This window comes from Rhea pennata, chromosome 5 (genome assembly GCF_028389875.1).
Source record: "Rhea pennata isolate bPtePen1 chromosome 5, bPtePen1.pri, whole genome shotgun sequence".
Lineage (NCBI taxonomy): Eukaryota > Metazoa > Chordata > Aves > Rheiformes > Rheidae > Rhea > Rhea pennata.
In genome coordinates, this window is record NC_084667.1 from 16,019,866 (window position 1) to 16,037,830 (window position 17,965).

Here is a 17,965-nt window from a genome sequence, read left to right on the forward strand (position 1 = left end):
AGTTCATTGGCTCTTCTCTTACTCAGTACCCACTCTGAACTCTCCTCCTGGAGGCGAGAAGTAATTCTCCTTCTTCAAAACGATTTCTAATCTGCACATTGTAGATGATCTCATACTGTGCACTATCATTCCCTTAGCAAGCTCTTAAAATGTAAACGAACTCCTTCCCTTCGCACAGGGCCATCCTCCTGCGACACCACAAATCCACTTTTGCATTCTCTCCACAATTCCACACAAACGGCGGTATTTGAATCCTTGCATCATCTTTGACACACTGTGATCCACACGGTATTTTAGTTGTTCTCCACAACTTTGTATGTTGTGTATTTATTTCCTAACACAGCCCTTCCACATTGTAGTTCTCTTATCAGTTTGCTTTTATTTGCATGCGAAATACGACATCCTTGTGGAGTATTTTTCTCAGAACCTCTGTTTTCCAATCTGCTGCAATGAAGTGCTCATGGCCCTCAGGAACGAGCATATGACTGATGCTTAATGTAGACGCATCCTCACAGAATCTGCACTGGTTTCTACTTCTGTCATTCTACTTTTTAAAAAGTCATGGTAGTTTATGAGAGACTCAGTCTTAGAAACATAGGTTCCAAAATGTTGATTGACAGAATCATGCCACAAGCTTACACTAAATAAGGCTAAGAGAACATCCACCGAATGCTTCAGCTTCTGCTGAAACTTTTTTTTTTTTTTAATTTGAGGTCTACTTTTGAAAAAATCATGGAAATAAAAAGACAAGCCCAATGGATTTGTAGGTTTCTTTAAAAACAAAGCAAAACAGAAACAGCTAAGCAGGCATAAAGGTATGCCTTTCTGATGAAAAAGGAGCTGGTTACCATCATGGCTAAGCAATAGCTTTGAGGTGGCTCAGCCCAGATCCTAATAATGCATAGGTCCTACCTCCCTAGTTTAAAACACTTTAAAATAAAATATAAATAAACAAAATATTCTCCACCCTACCTCAAACTTTACACAACAACTGTTAGTTTCCTACTTCGTGCTGGTATACATCCAGAAGCTCATTAAAATGCAAATGTATCTTCTACTCCTTGTAGCATGATCAAGAGAATGTGTTTATTCAGCACCGAATAGACGTCTTACTGTTTTGGATGTGTTTCTGTACCTCACAGTAAAAAGTACCAAAATTTTAATTAGCCAAGTTGTCAAAAATATTTTGGAATTATGATTGCTGATTATAACATAGAGCTTATGTACAAAGCTTTATGGTTACTTAATGTATTGGTTCATTTTTATCTAATACATCATCCACTAACACTCCTCCACTTCAGATAGTTTTTCCAAATTTTTGGCCATTAGCTTTGACAACAGCTTTTTTTCTCTTTCCTCTTCTGCTTCCTCCTCATTTTTTTTATTTATTTTGTCAGGTGAAATTACTAAGAACAATCAGTTTACTCAGAAGTCCTTAAAAAAAATCACCGAGATTCAGGAACCTGTATCCTTCTCTAAAGGTCACTTTCTTTTTTATTAATAAATTTTAACCTGTTTAATGAGCTATTCCTATTATAACTACGCATCAGCTTTGGACTCTGAATTTACTACTCAATACAGTTCTTTTTGAAATCTCTCCTTCTATTTCTATTGCCAAGCTATGAAGCTCTACCAGCAGCCCTCCCCAGTGCTGATTTATCCTTTTCACTCAATCTGTTGTGTACAAGCGTGATGCAACCCTCTTTCCTTTCTGTAAACTTTTCTTACTAATTGACTAAAATATTTTAATTATTCTTGCGTAGCTGTTCCCACAATCAGGGACTCCACATAGCCACACATGCCCCAACTACAGAAAGTTTTGCCTATTTTCTCCATCTTTCTGCTGATGCTTTAATCGCTGATGCCAAGCGATGGATATATTCTCTAAAGATGTAACCCCCCTACAGCACATATGGCTGGCACAACTTCTACAGACCCAGCTGATCAGGCCTGACATTTTCTATAGCAGATTTAAGATTTCCTTCTTTGAGATGGATTGTAGTCAAAACCGTGTATCCTGCTCACATATCTAACGATCAGATACGTCCTAAGGAGTAAGAACTCATCCTCAGACATCCCACACCGCAATCATTATGCCGATTCTACCTTTCAAAAGCAAGCAAGAAAACCTCAAAAGGTCCCTCTTACATTTTTTTCCTATATTTATGCAAGAATTCCATTAAAAGCATATATTTTGTGCAGGCCTTCAGCATGGCACTGACCATTGGTCAATAATCAATCCAAATCAGATTATCTCTGATCTGTGGATTCACTGAATTCTGTGTTGTCATGTTGGATCAAGTGGCCACTTGTATCTTAGATGATTTGATGGAGCTGGCTAACTGAACTTTCTCAGCTGTATTTACCCTCTGTCTCCATTTTCCTATCTTCCCTTTCCTTCTCCACTTTCTCCTATATTTTTAGGTGATTGCAAGCTTTGGCAGTTGATTGAGTTTGCAGAGAAAATGCATTTTGGTGCTGATTGATTGTATTTCTTCTGTGATGTGCATCAAAAGAGATACTTTCAGCAGAACCTGGGTTCCTTTCAGTGTTGGTTATCATTAAAATAAATACATATATCCTAACCTTTAAAGCTTATGCACATCTCCTTTGTTATTTTTCAGCAAAAAGAAATGTCACCTTACTACCTACTCACCGTAAGAATCATAAAGATGAGAAATGCTCATCGGGCAGATTTTTGTAAGTACCAGATTTTTCTTAATGACATACAGTTCTAAAATTACTGGATCAGACCCTGCTTGTTCTAGCCACTGCACAAATACAAAACATAGAAATCATTTTTGCTAAGAATTCACAATCTAAGCAAGTTCTGCCTCAGAATATCCATATTCAGTTTCAGAGTTAATTTTTTAAGAATTCAGCAATGTGTCAATGACAGGTAGTGTATTGATTGAAACTTAAATGCTATTATCACTCAGCAAAGCACAGAATTATACCTTAGTTTTCTAACATGTTGTCTATTTCAGTGGTGTGAAAATAGCTTAAATTGGTTTTAATAACCAGGTATCTACAGCTATCTCTTGTCTATAACAAATAGAGGGAATGCAGGGCTGAAATCCTTATGCATCAATTATATTATATAATAGCTTACATACAAACTGTTCTGAAAATATGTGATATTGAATAGTCCTTAATTGATGCTCCAGTTCCGCATGGGCTTTTTCTGGAGAAGTTTCTCCTGCCTTTCCACCAGGTCACTAATAACTACAGTTTTGCATTTTCCTTTGCCATACTGTTCTTTCTCCCCTTACTGTGCAGTTTTTTCCGTTTTGGGAGATTGTGCTGGAGTTCACTAACACCACAACCTCTCCACTGCCCAATATCTCCTATAACTTCTTACGTCTCTCCATTGTGTTCCCATTTCTTAGTATTTTTTAGTATTGTCTGAGCATTCACCACAGTGAAAGGTCATTTACTTTTGCTGTTAGCTATGGTACTCCAAAATACGATTTGGTGCCGTCACCAAAGCTGTCAGATGAATAGGCTGTACATCACATGGCAAGGACTCTCTCAGACTGTCTTAGTATATTCTTTGAAGCTAGAAACTAAGAAAACATCTATGATGGGCGCAACTTTTCCAAATAAGTAAGATGAGGCTCTCCATGCTCCCAGCGACCAGACAGCTCTGTTCCATGTTACTTTGGCCTGAGTACCCAATAGACTGGACTCCTTGGTAGGCAACAGGCAGACAGGATCCTTACAAATCCCTGCTCCAAGGATGCACCTTTGCATGAGGCAGCAGGTCATTGGACAGACTTTGAGGCAGGCTAGGCAGGATGCCTTCTTGTACTCTCCAAGAAAGCTACCTAAATTCCATTGGATAATTAAAAGAAGGTAACATTTTTAGCCAAAATACTACCATTAGTATTCGGACAGAACACTACCATTAGCTTCTATCTGCATCTTCTGATGGAACAATATTCTGCAAGCAAAATTTATCACCATCTCTTTGTAAAACTCCTTTTGGGGTTTTAAGTCATGGATGTCTTCATTGTAATGAAGAGAAGTGTTCCATTCACAGGTTTATAATACTGGGTTTCAGAGAATAGAAAAAGTATCATAGGGTGGTAAAGAAGGTCAAATTCATTTCTGTAGTGTTTCACAGCTATGAAACACTATATACATGCCCAAGATGATTCATTTGAAGTGCTGATTTATTTTCTTTTAATATCAGCTTTGATCTAGATTGGAGGTTGAACGACAAGATAAGAACCATCATTCCTTGATTATGCAAAGGGATTACATGAAGTAGAATAGTGCTGTGTCCTGACAAAATAGTTTTACTGTTGTGACCCTGTCCTCCATCCTGAGGCCACTGGGATTTCAGAGAAAATCTTGCATAATGAGTTGCAGAGGTTTCAGAGCTGTTAGAAGCTGTCCTGTTGATTCTCAGCATCAAAATGTACTTCATTGAACTGGGTTTCAAGATACGTTAACACACGTTTCTAGCTCTGCCAATAGGCTTCTTGCATGATTTTAGACAAGTCTTCTGAACACTCCGTGCCTCTGCTCTACTGTCTATTAAACATCAATAACAAAATAACTTTTCCCACATTTTGTCTGTTTTGTCTACCAAGATTATGTATTCCTTTTGAAAGGGATAATCTGATATTATAAGCAGAGGGATCCTAATTTAAAATGGGAAGCAATTCTTAGAAACAATGGGAAATATCTTTGGACTCCTTTTTGCCACCAAAGACCCAAGACACAAAAAAGATGTTATATACATTAACAGTAAACAAGTTCTGGAGATCAGTAGATGAAAAAGAGGATCTCTTTCTGTCTCTTCCATCAGCAGTTCTCCAGCTACTCTGTGGCATTGAGTCTGTTTCCTAAGGAAGTCCCACCGTAACAGAGCACTGTAAGCCAGCATGCCATTGAACAAGGAGGATAAAGTAATATTAAATAGCTTTTTGTTGATTGAGCAGCACCCATCCTGTGCTCTGAAAGAGGTTGGAGTCTTGCAGGAAAAACAGGAGGTGATCACTTGATTTTAATACTTCAGTACAATGCCCGCAGAAATCTTCTGATTTTTGAGTACTTGCTTTTGCACTGACAGTAGTGTTTTTAATTTTTTTAACATTAGAACGGATTTCCAATATCAGAAAACTAAAATAGCTACACATACTACCATGCTGATGAGAATTTTAAAATGATGTAATTTACCTAGCCTCAATTGTAGGTCTTGCCAATATGATTTTTTTCTCCTCTAAAGCTGAGTATTAGCAGCTGATGCCTGTGCTATCAGATGGTGAGGTATCAGTGGGAGGCAGATAAAGAGGTAATGATTTATTTCAGATTTCCCTAGGTTTTCCTCTTTCAAGTACCAAATCCAGGAACAAATCACCTTACTGCAGCTGCCAAGTGCAGCAGCTTCTGTGACTTCCTTTCTCTACCACTGTGCATGCTTCCCGTGCTTCTAAGTATGCACAGTTACCAACTTGCTCAAGTTCCTGTCCACCTCTGCTTGATGAAACAAGCTTCCTCTTTCCCTGATTTTTCTCAGTTCATTGCAAGTGCTTTAGCCATTGGATTCTTTATATTTTTCCTTAACTTACTTGCTAAATCCTGGCTTTAGGATATGCTGCTTTCTATGCACTTCCACTGACATTCCTCACTACAGTTCGCACTCAGCGTGATCCTGGGTGTTTTTTTAAATACGTATCTCAAGAGTTGTGGGACAGGTGTTTTGCAATCCTCGGATGAAGTCCCATCTTATCCTGAAACCTAACGCCACACCTTTGCCTGCAGACAACTCATGCTGGTGGAGTTTAGTAATGATTGCTCCTGCTTACAAACAAAGAAAAAAATTAAAACAACAAAAAAAATCCATCTCCTGCTCAGTACATCAGTTAGCTCATTTTATATGCCTACTGTCATGCTACTGCTTTGGTAGGCTCTGCTGTACTTAAGTAATGTTCAGCTCTGACATTGGCCTGGTACTTCATACAACTGGTTTCTAGCTCATCTTTATTATGCAAATGCTATTTACAAACCTGATCTAATTAATTTTCACTCTACTCCTAGCTGACCTTTATGCTAATCTGCAATAATAGGTCAGAAACAAACATGAGTTTACAGTACCCCCTAATTTTATGGGGGCACTAGAGAGGCATTACAATAAGATCTCTTTTACTTGTCCTACTGTCTCGCAGGTGATGAGTGTCATCACCACACACTAACTCATGTGCACAGTTACACTGGGGAAGTGGTGCGAATACCAGTATGCAAGCAATTCAGGTGAAGTTTATGGGACTTTCATAGCTTGGTGCCTGTTTTGCAGTGGTATCTTCTCCTTATTCCCAAGACTCTATGCAGTCTTGGGCAGAAGGAAGAGTGATTTGGGAGGGATTATTCATGTGTGGGGGAAGAGAACTTCACCTGCACCTCCTGCCCAGCGGAGGTGAGGAGGCAGAGTGGACACTCAATCTGCCTGCAGGGAGAGGCAGTGAGGAAAGCCACCAGAAATATTTCACCTCAGCGAGCATGGAAAAGGCAGATGTTTCACATGAGTGCCAGAAGCTTTTATAAAAGCTCTTGTTCCCTGGCTCCATTGATGGCTTAACTTCTCCCCAGATAATTTCCTCTGCATAGGAGGAATATCTGGCCAGACTGAAGCAGCAGCAGAAATGGTGCATTTAGCTTTTTTCCTTGCTGTTAACACCTCCTCCAGTGCATCTGTTTTCCAGAAAGGAAGAGGAAGGAGCCAGGCCAAGGGAGAGGAAGAGCGTGGTGGAATACATTCTGTCATACTTTAAAACTGCTCTCCCTAAAGATATGAGTGACTCTGTGGCTACGCAAGGTTGCACCCAGCCTAGTCTGCCTTCACTGCCATTAGCATTTATTCACTATGTTATGGCAGGGTCTAAAGTCCGTCCTACCCCATCCCCATGAACAAATACATGATTAATGGCTGCATCTGCCTCATCCAGCATGTCTAAAGCTGTAGCACCAAGAGAGGGGAAGAACTGCATGACACTGTGAGGGGAAGTAGATCTCTCTCAGGGCCTCAGGGAATGTGAGTGACAAAGTCCTGGAGTGATGTGACCTCCCTGCTGGTCTACAAGGGCCTGGAGACTGCCAGAGGTCACTGGTCATGAACCCAGGGAACCATGTAGTGGAAATCTATATCTCCAACATGGATCTACGATTCAATACAAACTGAAAGACCAAAACTCTCTTGTTTACTGGATATTGCATAATGCCCAAAACCTAAATAAAGAGGTCTCTGAAACATATGATTATCTGAAACCATGGTGGCTAACTTGGATATCAGCTGATAAGACATAGCAAGAGCTGACCTTTCCTGCTGCAGAGCACTTTATAGCTCAGTAACACAACACAGGTGAAGAGGGGGGTGTGTCTGGTCTGGCTTTACATGCTTAACCTAACTAGAACCGAGTGTTTGCAACAGCCTGAATTGCAGAGATGAATTTGAGCTATGTGTCCTAGTAAGAAATTATTTGGAATGAGTTTCAGATTGACTGGGCTTTCTTCCCAGAGACAGCCGCTTCTCTGCTGGGTATTGTTCTATCAGTTTAAGAGGTTTTAGGTAGGAGGATCTCCATGATGCAGCTGTCAGAGCTGAGGTAAGCCTAGGTGAAATCTCGGGAGTTTGAAAAGTGACTGTGACCGTACTTACTGGGTATGGTCTCCAGCTATAGAAATCGTTCATGTAGAATCTGGCATGGAGTGTGGTGTGCTCCAAGTGGTATAAAGTGCTGAAGGCCACTGTTAGCTGGCTCAGCTGTAAAAGGATACCTGTTTGTTTGAGCTGGAGGGTCAAAGAACTCATACTCCCTTTATCCTTCCTTTTGTTTTTGGGAAACCTTTGGATGAGGATTGATTTTGTATAATTATAAAGGAGGAGAGGGCTCTTCTCCTCTCCCAGCTTGAGAAATTATTTTGAGGATACTGTCATTCTGTGTATTCAGAAGACGTGCATCAGTTCAGGAATGATGCATCTGGAGTCAGAGTGTTTATAGATTAGAGTGGCTCTCCAAAGACAATAGGGATTATTTTTGCTAAGGAAAATAATACAATGCACAGCAACTAGGGAGAACACATGTATAAATGTGTTATGTGCATTTCTGTTTCATATTGGTCATTTTATCTAAAAACATATGACAGAGCACTGAGCAATCATTGACTTCCTGGAAGAACTCAGTGGGAATTTTTGTCTTTCACTTCCCATCAAATTCTCTTTTGTTACTACTGAACAAGTGTGATACTCATGGATACTTCTACTCTAGGAGTGCAAGTGGTGCCAGTGGTGCGGTAGGCAAAGCCTAGCTCAGGCAGGAAATCTTTCCTCTGTGACTGAGGCAGATACTGTACCCGCCAAGTCTGTGGCCCAGGGAGCCAACCCAACTGTAATGCCTGGCTTAAATGACTGGACGGGGTGAAGGGCAAATTCATGCAGGGACACGGTCTGTTCTGGCGAAGGACATTACTGATAACACATAGTAGATCCAAGATAGATCCTTTGTTATTTCCACAAGCAAGCTGTGGAGATTGGTATTGCTCCTATCTATGAGTGTCGCATCTGGTTACCTGTAAAGGACAGTGCTCAGTTCAAACAGGCTTTCAGATAGATGGTAGTTGGAGGTAACTATTAATACTGTTTGCCTTCTACTATGTTGATGAGGGAAAAAATATCCCTGAAGACTGTGTTTGATGATTGAGTAATGGGAGTGACTCTCCTCCTCCTCTTAGGTAAGCCATAGTAAACTAGGATTCAAGGGGAACCTGTCTGTCTAGGTAGAGAGGAGTTCACTGAAATAAATGATTTTTTTTTCTTTTTCTTATTATGAGCTGCAGTAATAGTTTTTACATAGTTATTTACATTCATCGTTCTTACAAGACTTGTTTTTCTTACACGGTTTGTTTTCAATGCTGTAATTTTATATGTGATGGAGATGAGTGATTTCAGTGTGTGATGGTTTATTGTAGGAACATGTCACAGGACTATACTCTCACACTGCAGCAAATAGCTAGATGCAATTCTGAAATTTTAGATTCAGCTGTGAATGTTTAGTTTGAAGACTAAACAGTCTGTGAATATTTAGTTTGAAGAGATGAACAATGTTATCATCACACAAATGCAACTGAATCAGAAGAAGTTAAGAAACGGGGGAGGCTGCCCTGCCACTTCGTGCTGAGTTCCAGAGGGACTGAGAGTTATGACATCTCAGCATCCCTGCAGGGCGATGTCGTGTCATTCATTAGGGAATGAAATTGCAACATCATGTGCTGATATATGGGCCTGGCATGGCATGAAATTGCAAATGATGCCCAGCCACACTGAGTTGCATTGCAATTTGAGCATGAAGGGAACACAATTGTAACTTTTAATTAGCTCTGAGGTAGCAATGAATAAACTGAAAGATTTTTGCTCGCTCTCTGTATACTTTTTGGCAGGGATAAGGAGAAGCAAAAAAGCTGGTTAGTCATTTCAAATGTTCCCATGGAATTAGGGTATCATCATCTTCAGCAGACATCCCACTATCCTACTATTTTTGATTTGTCCCACCATTTGCCTGATAGCTTAGTCTGGCTTAATGTGGACTGCCACTTCTACAGAATCATATAAGCTCAGTTAGAGTCACAGCATGGGGAACAGCTGGTACTGTCTGTACAACACAAGGAAAATACAGGAAATAGAAGGAATTTTATGGGATACAATAAATTCTTCTTCCCATCAGTAGGCACTGTAGATGAATTAGGGTACAAACAGATCTGGCATGGTTCCCTTTCTTCATGGGAAGCAATGTTTCTCACGCTAGTGGCTTCACCTCACCTCATTGAAGAATCTGCACCAAATAGTTACTAATGATTGCATGTAATTTATCTTTGGCCAGCTGGCTCTGCTCTCACAGATTCACACACAGACTCACAGAATGTCTGATGTTGGAGGGACTTCTGGAGATTCTCTACTCCAACCCTCTGCTCCAAGCAGAGTCACCTACACACCTTGCTCAGAGTTGTGTCCAGCCAGGTTTTGAATGCTGCCAGGGATGGAGACTCTACAACCTCTCTGGGCAACCTGTTCCAGTGTCTGACCCAACTCACAGTAAAAAAGTTTCTTCTTATGTTTAAATGGGATTTCCTGTATTTCAATTTGTGTTTGTTTCCTCTTGTCTTTTTGCTGGGCACCGCTGAGAAGAATCTGGCTCCATCTTCTTTACTGCCCTTATCAGGTATTTACATGCATTCAGCCTCCAGGCTGAACACTCCCAGCTCTCTCAGCCTCTCCTCCAACAGGGTATCCGTGTTCCCCTTTGCTGGACTCACTCCAATATGTTCATGTCTTTATTGTACGGGAGAGCCCAGAACCGGACCCAGTCCCCCAGGTGTGGGCTCACCAGTGCTGAATAGAGGGAAGGATCAACCCCCTTCCTGGCTGGCAACACTCCGCATAATGCAGCCCAGGATGTAGCTGGCCTTCTTTGCCCCAAGGACATGTTGCTGCCTTACTGTCCTTCGGGATCTCTTCCGCAAAGCTGCTTTCCAGCCAGTTGGCCCCCAGCTTGTACTGATACATGGGATTATTCCTCCATAGGTACAAGATTTTGCATTTCCCTTTGCTGAATTTGAGATTCAGGAATTATCCACCCATCTCTCTAGCCTATGGAGGTCCCTCTGAATGGCAGCACCACCATCTGGAGTAACAATCCCTCCTTCCAGTTTTGCTGAGGGTACACTCTCTCCCACCAGCCAGGTCACTAATGAACATGTTGAACAGTATTGAACCCAGTAGGGTCCCCTAGTATACCACTAGTGACCAGCCTCCAGTTGTGCCTCTGATGACCAACCTTTTAAGCTTGTCAGTTCAGCCAGTTTTCAGTTCACCTCACTGTCTATTTATCTTGCTCATACTTCATTTTATCAAAGAGGAATTATCAATTACTATTTTTTAAGTAAAAATTTATGAAAGCAAAACTCATGGAAAACTCATTTGCAAAAGCGGCCTGATGAAATTGTTTTGTCACAGAAAATACTCTAGCAAATAAATAGATCCAGAGAAAACAGCAACAAAAGAGATTCATAAAAGCTGTGGCTGTTCATTACGCTCAGCTCAAACTTTCAGCATTGTCAGCTTTCTCAGTTTTATCACGAGTTTTGTTATATACACTGTATATTTGAAATCTGGAATTTTAAAAAAGACTAGAGCATCCCACTTTTCAGAGAAGGGAAGAGAAAGGAAGCTTTGCAGTTAAAGCAAAAATCTTGAAATGTGTTCTTCATGCACCCTACACAGCCAGAAACCAAAAAGGAAAAAAAATCTCAGATCAGTTTAATAGTTTTTAAATTACATCATTTCTCAGCCATTTTGGTGATTTCAGGGACGGTAGATTCATGTTTTTGGAACACTTGAGATGGCAGCAATAAGTGCATGAATGAGAGGAGAGAGACTCTAGATGACTCGAAGCCATATTCAGCTCTTGGCTTTTGTACAGGGTTTCTATATGCTCTTGAGAAACTCTGAAGACCAGAACTAGTGATACCATGTGTCAGGATGAGTGCATCATAGATTAGTAGGCCTTCAGACAGTACAGTAAGAGGAGCTATTTCAGTGTATCATACAGATTGGTAATGATAGTTATCCTGCACATTGTAAATAGAATCACTCTGATAATTACCAAAGTCAATATATTGTTCTGTCACTTTGATTGTGTAAAAATCTGCTGCTCTGTGGAATCCATTTCAAAGGCAGAAAGGCAACATACACCACTGGTGAGGAAAGCACCTGACAGCATTAAGAAATTCCTTCAAATTCCTTGTAAAACCTTAACTTAGAGCCTCCCCACCCAAAAGTCATCATCTTCCAAGGATATCCCTGCTCTCCTCATACGGCCCTTAGATCTCAAGTAGCACCTTATATTTATGTAAAATATCCCAAAGGGAGTTCATCCTAAGCAAAGATACCAGGATTAGCTGTCCTTTAACCTTGAAGCTGATACATTTTTGTCTGTAATTCTGACTACATCACAGCCTGCCCAGGGGCCAGGGCAGTTGAGGTGCCCATGGTCTTTTGGGAACACCTGAAATCGTTAGATCATGCTTCCTCTCCTCCCACACACTGTTTCTCTGCCAGCTTCAGTGGATTATAGGTGATTTACAGCAGTTTATCAGTGGAGGATCAATTTATTGCTTTGAGGAACTTGCTCAAGAACTTGGGCTGTACTTAGAGAAATTAAGTGCTCAACTCCTTCCCCAGGAGGTAGGCAGCTCTATTGACTGATAAGAGACCAGGCTTCTCCCCTTCTTCTCTTCACTGCACTGAGACCTGTTTTACACAACAGGGTGGATCAGCCTTTTCTTTAGCCTTGGGCTAGGGTCCTGCTCAAGGCTGGAAAATCTCTCTGCTGTTTGCTTGGCTCATGATCTATGGGAATTGATGTCTAATAGTAAATGTAGGTTCATTCCATCCACAAGATCTAAATCCTTCTTGCTACTTCCTTTCTTTCTGCAAAGAGAGATGGAGTAGGAAATGGCTTCCAGATTTCTTTCAGGCATCAATAAGCACCAAGAAAAGGATCCAGCTACCTACTGACCTCCTGAAGAGGTAATCATATTGCTAGTAGGACTCTCTCTTCCTACTCCACCTAAGGAGGCAACACTCTAGGCAGGAGGGATAACTGTTTTTTTCTCCATTGTGAATGGTTAATAACCAGCTATGTCTGGCTTTTACTAGCTGAATCAAACTCAAACCCTGATTCTCTTAAGGTTTCTCATAAAGCTAAGTCGTAGACACAGAAATGAGAATTTAGGAAGTAATATTTTCTAAATCATGAGCAAGATTAGAATATTATTTTCTCTAAATATAGGTACTGTGTGTTGGTATTATACATCTACAAAATCCTGACTTCCATGATTACATGGCAAAGTACTTAAAGCTAGGAAATGTCAGGATTAAGTTTGCTTCTGTATGGTACACAAACCAATACAGTCTCCTCAGTTTCCTCAGTTTGTTCCTTTATGGGTCTACTACCTTCCTCTCCTTCTATTTGACCTATTTCACCCGAAGCTCATCTTTCTCTGCTTACTCCTACTGCTAGGCTGGATTATGCAGTGCTGGTGCCCTTCAGGGTCCAACTTGATGATCCAGTCACCCCTTCTTGTCTTACAGATTATTTACACTCCGTTATTCTCAGGATCTGAAGCTCTCACTCTTTGCTTTGTCACTGGCAGTTTTCTCTCAACTCCCAGTCCTAGTCCTTCCCTGCAAGTCAGCTCCAGAGCATTCCCCATATAGTTCTTGTCTCATGACACTCCCTTGCTTCTTCCTCTGGATCCAAATGTTGTCTTCTCTGTATTCAGATTGGACAGTTTCCTACTCCTCCTCACTTTCTGGGACTAGCAGCATAGGTGATGTGCCTGACCTTAGGAGAAGGACTGTTGTACTTTCAGCTTCAATGATTGACACAGAAGCCCAGAACTCCAAGTAATATCATCAGTAGGTCTCAGTCTAGGGTATGCAGATCGGATGGGAAGGTCTAGCAAATACACCATAGTATTCACATTTTTTTTGGATAAAATGGCTGATAATGTGGCCAAAAGTAGACAGATTTCTACATGGCAAATGTCTCCACCTGCCAAATTTTCAGAGAGAAGAAATAATATTTATAAGGGGTAATGTGGAACTTCTTGCTATCCATATTAGTCTGCCCACTGTCTACTGGTTTTTTTTTTGTAACATTATGCAGTTATTAAAATACTCTGCTTATAATATTTAATATTGTGATGAATAATAATTTTATCTAGCAGTGTGATACTGTTTTCCTGCTCTGGCCTATGTAGGTCAGAAAGAATTGGGCATGTCTTATCCATATTCAAACTATAGAGCATTTCAATGCCCTAGTCTCTTGTGTCCTAGTTCCACTGCCAGATACTTTGTGCCTGTATTTTTTGTAGTAAGTCAATCTGATTGCTACGTGAGCCTCTGGTTGCCAACAGCTTCAGATGAAAAATTCCAGACCAAAGCCATCAAAAACTGCAGAAATCCAGTGTGGAATGAAACTTTCTATTTCCGGATACAGAGAAAAGTCAAGGTATGCAAATAAAGCAAGAACTCTCTTCTTCATCTCATCTGTATGCAGCTTCTTTCAGTTTAGGCTGAAGTAGGATGTCAGGTCTTCTGAGTTTGCTGGAAATTTCACTAGCAAGCGAGAATGAAACAATTTTGGCTTTTTCTGGGATCTACTTCTCTCCTAAAGGTTGCTTATTTGTATATCAGTAACATGAGCCTGCCATCCTTGCAGAAGGCTGATGAGCAATTGAGTGATAATACAGAGAAACAATGAAATAAAACAGTAAAGAAAACTACACATTTTCCACAGAGAGGTCATGGAAATAATGGCATCCCAATGCCAGGAAGCTACTAAATTCTAGTATGATGAAGATCTTGATTTTGTCTGGTACTGCTAATGACACTGTACCCAAATACCTATCAAACATAGGCGCTGAAAGTTTAAGGCCCAAGAACGCAGAAAGGTGGCCTTGAAAGCTTTTAGTATGAAGTTACCTCTATTTAAGATTACAGTATTTGAGAGAGTTACTGGCAAGTAGAAATGATGACCTGAAAGAAATCTCAGCTCAGCCTCAACTGACAAGACCTGTTTCTTATAAGTGAGATCATACTCATTTTCTTTCTCTTCCTAGTGAGTTTCTCATCAGTGCTTTTATATTTCCTCTCTTTAAAGCATATGTTAAACTTGGAATAGGTGCAGAAAATCATCTTTCCTGGGTACTTTCTAATGAATTGTACATTTTCCATCTCTTTTCCAGAACATCCTGGAAATGACTGTTTCTGATGATGATGTTATTCATGATGATGAGTATGCGATTGTTCTTTTCGATCTAGCTAAAATTTCCCTTGGGGAAAGAGTGTTTATGACATTTCCACTAAATCCACAGGTAAGGACTCAATCTGAAGTTTAAGTAGAGGCAAAAGAAAATGAATGTCTCATTTTACTAGAGAGATCTGTTGTCTTTTCTGTTTTACCACCAGGACCAGCTTCCAAATAGCATTTAAAAAACCCTTCAAATCTTGCAAATTTAACACTGGTGGAAAAAAACTGACAATCTCAACAAATTCTTATCTGTTTCCTCTGACAGAGATTGTGGCTGAATCCCTGAGCTCAGTAATAGATGCAATTTTAGAGAAGCTGTGTATTTTTCCTAATCTGACAGAAAACAACAGATACTGCCTAATGCTCACAGAGATTACGAAAAGAAAAACAGTACAAAGAGAGGAAAATAGGGCCTATTTCCACAGTATTATTCTAAATACTAAACTCTTACCATATAGTGTTTAGCACATGGAAGCTGGTAGGGAAGAAAATGTGACAAATAAGTTTACTACAAAGATTTGTAAACACCTTTTGTTCTGCTAGTTCAGTTGATACTGCCTCTTCCTTTGGGAGGAAAAAGCTGCCTCTGTTCTCTACTGCTGACAGTAGCAAGCAAGAAAGAGAATATTGTTACATATTAAAGCATAAAGGATATTGCTTGCAAAAATGAAGGCCACTTTGTAAACCTCCACACATGCAAATTGAGACTGTTCCTTTTTTAATTTTTCTTTTTTTTTCTCTCTCATTTTCTCTCTTTTTCTGCTCTCACTTTTAGGGGAGAGGGGAGCTGGAAGTAGAATTTGCATTGGAGAGCATGTGAGTAAAACCAAATATTACAGAAGCAGCAGCTCAGAGTGGTACATCAGTGCAATGAAACATTCTGTCCACCTATTATCTTAATAGCCATATTCTTTCTTTTTCCAAAATTATATGCATTAGCAAATTCTTATAAGAAGGGAAAATGACATGGTATAGAGAAAGAGCCCACAATTTCCCAGTCTGTATTTTTTATTAAAATTGATGTGCGACTTACATAGTTCAGAGTTGGCTTTCTGGGATGTGTGAATCCCGCTGTAGTAAGTCTATTGATTTTTCTGGAGGGGATTCGCTAGGCAGTTTATGATTTAGGGGAATGCTGTTACCCAATATGGGACATACCTGTGATGTTACGACTGTTACAATCATCTACTTCACGTTTTATTGCAGTTGCATCATTTCTGCAAAGTAGTTATGTGGCATCTAGTTAAAAGGGAATGTACTTCTATAAGCAATAGAAAAGAGTGAAAATCCATCTTTAAGAGAGAAAAATCTGTCTTGTTCAAAACAATATACGGATTATATTTGTTATGAAATGTATTTTTTTTTCTTGTTTTCTAGGCGGGGTCCTCCTGAAGCCATCATCACAAATGGAGCAATAGTGGTAAAAGATTATTTGCATTACTTTTTTTATGTTCTTTTCTACAACACTCTTTACCTTAGCTGACTGTGATGATAAGGAGGGAAATGTTGTAAGTCTTCATTCTTCAATGACGCTTTATTTTCCTTAGGCTTTACTTCTCTCTGAGAAGGTCAATATGACCCTAAAAGAGCTTTCAGACTGCTATCATTTCCTCCTGCTCTGTCTGTACCCATAGAAAACTACAGCATCCCTAGCATAGCACCATCTTTTCATGTGAGGATGGAGTAATTCTCACCATCACAGACTCTGGCAGAAGCCTCCCATATTCAAGCATTCTGCTTACACTGACCCTTCCAACATCCACCAGCACTGACGACGAGGTGGTTAGATGAATAATCTTTTGTCTTGGTCATGTCTGTTAGTGCCGTGAACTGGCCTGCTTGGAAGTTCAGTTGGACAGAAGGAAGAAAAAGAAACATTCTGCAGGTAAGCTTATTAACTCCTTAACAGAGTATTAGTGGTTTTTTCTTCTCTAACAGTGCCTTGAAATGGCATTGTCCAAATATTAAGGGGTTGGTAAGGCAACTTATAAAAACTTCACAGTAGGAAATACCACCTGTGCAGGAGCAGGTTTAGGTCTAGGGTTCCGACTTCACAGGGAACCTTGTTCCAACCTAGAAACAGGGTACCAGGTGCCTTTACTGGCACTATCTAAATCCAAGGCCGAGATCCTCTAAAACTTTGCTGTGGTATTATTAAACTCTGAAGAAACTGACTTCCTTTGGCACAGTAGTCCATGGCCTTAACTTCCCTCAGGATCTCTGACATCTCGACTTCTGCATGTGCACAGAAACACCTAATTTTTTGCAGGTGTTAGCCACTCAGCAGCTGGCTCATGCCTGACCATGATCAAGATCCAGAATCTTGAAGTTCCTCTGCCTACATCCCCTGAGGGGCTGGATCTGGTAGGCAACCTCGAAGCACATATAACACACCCTGGCAGGATTAGCTGATTTCTTCATAGAAAAAGGGTCAGTGACTACTGCAGAGTCGGATCTTGTTTTAGGGGACTGAGAACTTCTGTTGCTCATTATTTGGCTGGGATGAGAAGTGATTTACAATGCAAGGCACCTGGCTGCATTTACTGTATTCTGATACAACTGCCATAGAAATGCAGAAGTCCAAAACTCAGTGCCATTCACATCACATCCACATCTGGCTTTTTGTTCAGCCCATTTTAAAGATAGGACCACCCATTTTAAAGATAGGACCACCTGTACTGCTCGAGTCTTGTGTCACTGTTGAATGTCAGCTTTCAAAGTACGTAGGAAGAGGGTGCAAATCTACCTTTTGCTTTCCCCCCTCCCCTCTCTTTCCTGCAGTTAATTTTGTGTGTGTGTGCATTTTATCTCATTGTTTTAGAGAAAGAGCTAACATTTACAGTAAGAGGATCCTTTGAAGAAACCCAGAGAGTTTCACTGGGCTGTGACTCCTGTTCCCCTCTCCCGGATCCCACTTTCTTCCACTATGCCAAATACAAACAACCCTCACTGGATGTTGCATTCACAAAGAAGAGGCTTCCCAGCTTTGTACGTTACCCCAGAACATGGTAGACAGCACAGACAGTTGTATGAACTGACTTTATTTGTGAGTAAGCAGCAAGAGAGGAGTACTTCTGTCTTAAAAAAGA

The 17,965-nt window shown here is 40.4% G+C and overlaps 1 pseudogene; it reads left to right on the forward strand.

Annotated features, from left to right (window-relative positions):
- The window catches only part of LOC134140712 (cytosolic phospholipase A2 epsilon-like), a 47,395-nt pseudogene that overhangs the window by 11,268 nt on the left and 18,162 nt on the right, over window positions 1–17,965 (forward strand).